Source organism: Phalaenopsis equestris, unplaced genomic scaffold (genome assembly GCF_001263595.1).
Source record: "Phalaenopsis equestris unplaced genomic scaffold, ASM126359v1 Scaffold000468, whole genome shotgun sequence".
Lineage (NCBI taxonomy): Eukaryota > Viridiplantae > Streptophyta > Magnoliopsida > Asparagales > Orchidaceae > Phalaenopsis > Phalaenopsis equestris.
In genome coordinates, this window is record NW_018164909.1 from 1,223,911 (window position 1) to 1,228,544 (window position 4,634).

Sequence of the window (4,634 nt, forward strand, 5' to 3'; positions counted from 1 at the left end):
TTAATATGATTAGTTGATATTATAATTCATAGGAAGATAAATGTTTATGCATTTAAGAAACTAAATGGACTAGAAAAAAAGCCAAAGAGATAGATAGTTTAGGTTTTAAATTTTGGTATTTCTTGCAAGAGTCGCACTATAAATGGTGTAGATAAAATTACAGATAATAGTTTGAAAGATAATGTTGTAAAAATTAAAAGAACTGAAAATAGAATTATAACCAAAGAAATTGTTAGTAATACTTAGATTTTTAAAGTTATAAGTACTTATGCTCCTCAAGTAGGTTTAGATATAGATTCAAGAGAAAAATTTTGGAATAACCTAGAAGAGTTAATATAAATGATACCTTTTGAAGAAAAAAATTTTATTGGAGAAGACTTAAGGGACATGCTGTCATGACCCGGCCCAAAGCTTTGAATTACCCAGAAGAGAACGGGCTGCCGGACGATGTGAATTAAATTTACTAAATTCAATTACTATTTAACAGATGAAAGAGTCACTGATCAAATAATATTATAGTATATTTAATTTTACCTCATTACTAGTTGTCAACATCTTCTGTAACGTTCTTCCTTCTATCGCTCATCTTTTAATCACTTAAAATATGCCTAAAAAGTGTGAGCTAAACAAGTCAGTGATACTCATATTTAAAAACCACAATAATATAAAAGAAAAAGAAATAATATACATGTCAATCAAACTTTTAATAAATCAATAAAAATATTTAATGTTATTCAAATAATATTATTATATTAATTTATAGCTACACAACCGTCACAAGAACACCGTATTAAAATTATCACTTAAGTCATCAATATCAAAATCTTATTTCATATACGTGCACGAGTACCTTATTGTTCCCCTACTAGTACCATCAAAGAGTGAGTTCATCAGACTCAGTCATGCATATACAAACAATCAACATAAACATATCACTCATGTAATCATCGCATTCAATTCAACATACTATATAAAATATAAACAAAATGTGTGAGAGTCAATAGCTACAACATTCGTAACGATATAACAAAAAAAGAAAAAAAAATATCTCAATCAAAATAAAACATGCACAAGTATCATCAACTACAAAACATTTGAGAATAAATAAATTATTATTATAGATAAAAAGTACGAGTACTTGCCACAATCACTGATGATTTTCTTTATCACCTATAATAGATAAAATATTCAAGTTACTTAATATTATTATTATTATCATTATTATTATTAATTTAAATATTAATTAGCAAATTTCATTCTATTATTTAATTAAGATTTAAAAACTTGAACTTTAGGTTTAATCATTGAAATTAATAATTAATATTAATTTAATTAATTTAACAAAATATATTTCTTTCCTTACTGCCACTACCCTTTGTCAAATCAAAATGAAACTTCTCTAGGTTAAATCCCAATTTCATTAAACCTCATTATTAATAATTTATAATATACTTGATTCATTTAATTAAAACCCTTACCTCTTTTGCTTAACTATGAAGAATCTTATCCCATAATCGTCTCATCTTTTGCTTAACTGCGGCGTCGCCTTCTTTGCTAGGGCTCAATTGAAGCCCTCTGCCCACACCCTTCTCTTTGCCTTAGTTGCACTCATTGTAGTTATTGAAGCCCGCATGATCCCAAGAGTCCTCTGCTTCCCTCAGGCTACTTCCTCGACTCTCAGGAAAGTAAACTCGCCTCTACCTCTCCCAAAGCCTCAACCCAAATCGGCTGTCGCAAGCTCCGTCCCTTTCCTTCTTCTTCGACTCAATTGCACAGAGTCAAATGTCACCGTGCGTGAAGAATTTTCCCCCGCGCTCGTCTCCTCCATTGCTTGAATGCAGCGTTGCCTTCTTTGTTAGGGCTCAGTTGAAGTCCTTTGTCCACGCCCTTCTCTTTGCCCTAGTTGCACTCATCGTAGCTACTGAAGCCCGCATGATCTTAAGAGTTCTCCTTCGTTTCCCCGACGCTACTTCCTCGACTCTCAAGTAAGTAAACTCGACCCTACCTCCCTCAAGTGCTTCTCTTTATAGAGCAAAACTAACTTTTGACTTCCCGATCTCATTCCCCCCGCCCTTCTCCCACACTTGTCTCATCCTTTGCTTGATTGCGGTGTCGCCTTCTTTGCTAGGGCTCAATTGAAGCCCTCTGCCCACCCTTCTCTTTGCCTTAGTTGCACTCACCGCAGTTATTAAAGCCCGCACGATCCCAAGGGTCCTCCTCCGCTTCCCTAGAGGCTACTTTCTCTACTCTCAAGAAAGTAAACTCACTTCGTCCTCTCCCAAAGACTCAACCCAATTCGGCTCCAGCAAGCTCCGTCCCTTTCATTCTTCTTCTTTGACTCGATCGCACAGAATCAAATTTCACTGTGCGTGAAGAATCTTCTCCCGCACTTGCCTCCTCCATTGCTTAACTGCGGCGTCGCCTTCTTTGCTAGGGCTCAATTGAAGTCCTCTGCCCACGACCTTCTATTTTCCATAATTGCACTCACCGTAGCTACCGAAGCCCGCATGATCTCAAGAGTTCTCCTTCGCTTCCCTCGATGTTGCCTCCTCGACTCTCAAGTAAGTAAACTCGCCTCTACCTCCCTCAAGCGCTTCTCTTTATAGAGCAAAACACACTTTTGGCTTCCCGATCTCATTCTCTCAAACCCCGTTTTGTTTGTCCGACACTCCACTTCTGCTCCCTCTCTAATCTATTTCTCGACTGCTCGCTCCCTCTTCTACTGTTGTTCGTTTCTTCTCCCTCCTTTCAATACCCTACTTCTCACTTCCTCTCCCACCTTTTTGGCTAATCGATTCTTTCTTCCTGGTGACAGGACGTTACATTGGTAGAGTGGTAGAAGATTTTTAAAAATATTTATTGATACCGAAGTTAACCCAAACCATAATAGAACAACAAATATTATTTACATGAAGCAGATAGACAATTACAACTAACACATTTAAAAGAAGAAAAATAATACACAACACAAGAAAACACCACAAAAGTGTATCTCAAGGGTGACGGAGATCGACTAAGTGGATCGAGACGGTTGGTGGAGGTGACGATAGCAAAAGAATGCTGGTGGCAATGAGGGAGAGGTGCAAAAATGTAGGGACAACTAGTATGGAGGCTATCGTTGGTGATGGCAGTGAGTTAGGGTGGATAGCGGCGAGACAGTGGGAAGGTGCTTCCAGGCTATCCTGGGCAATAGAGACACGGTGGGAGGGCTAGAACAGCTGGAAGGGAGGGGAAGGTGGCTGGTAGGTTGAGGACAGCAAAAAATAGCATACTAAGGGCCCGTTTGAGGCAGCTTATAGGTGTGGCGGCGTTTTGAAAACGCTGCCTTAGTGTTTGTTTCTCACGGTGGAGCCTCGTATCTGTAAACGGGGTTTTTAATTTTGTATTACACGCGGATCGCGGGGATAGAGCCGCGATCCGCGTTTGCACTCCTAGGTTTTACTCCCCTGCCCCTATTCTTTTTCGGGTATGTTCGTTCGAACGCTTCTTTCGGCGCTCCCGACGCTCCAATCCTTTCTCCTTCGTCGTCGCTCCGCAGGTTTGTCGTCGTCACTCCACAGGTATATCTCATCCCTGCGCTCCTCCCTTCGCTCTTCCCTCCTCTCCCCCATTGCGCTCCTCCCTGTTTCTCCTCCCTGCGGTCCTCCCTCCGCTCTCCCCTTCTCTCCCCCATATCGATGAATATAGAGTTGTTTAGTAGATCCAATTTTAGGGTTGACGAATATTTATTGTGGAAATGTAAATCCATTTTTTCGGTGAACATGGAGGTGATTTCACAGTTTGGAATTGTTTTTTCTCTCTTTCTCCTTCAGTTACATCTCTGGATTATACATGTTGGATTTGAACTTTATTTTTAAGATCTCATATGCTTGATCTATAATTTTGGTGAATGTGGGGAATTTCCTTTTGTTGCTTTGGCTATGAAAAAAGTTGAATGTGGGGGATCTCTTCACGTTACAGTTTCTATGTCTATTTTGCTCCTTTGCAATGTGTTAAAAGGTTTAGATATTTAGGATTTTTTTTTCTTTTAATGAAATGAAGTGGCTTGGTGTAGGAATGTTGTTCAAGGATATGTTGATGATTTCTGTGCAATTACTTCGCCTTATTGTAGTCCTTCCTCTGTCTTGTGCTAGAAATTTGGCATGGAAAAAAAGTGGAAATGATTTTTTAGTATTTCATTCAAAATATGGTGATGTAAATGAAAGGGTCCTCGAAGCAAAAGCATGCAAATTGTTCAATCCATTTAATATATTTTTATGTAGTCTTGTTGAAGTCAAAAGAATACGTTTAATAAAAATATGTAAGTAAAAAGGGTGACCTATTTAGTAGATTAACTATAAACCAAAACCTACCTCATTGTTGGTGACTATATAAAGTCAATAAATGACCCTTTTGTCTTCTCATCAGTTTTGCTAAATGATTTATTATTTGTTTGTGGACAATGTAACCAAGTGAAGAGAATGTTTTGAAATTACATAACATATATTAAATTCTCCATGTATGTTTCATAGTGAATATATAGTCACACCTTCTGTTTCTAATATTATATAAAATATTTTCATTCGTAGAAAATATTTGTATGAAAATATTTGTAGGGTAATACAGAAGTATGAATTGTTCATCTCTATATAATT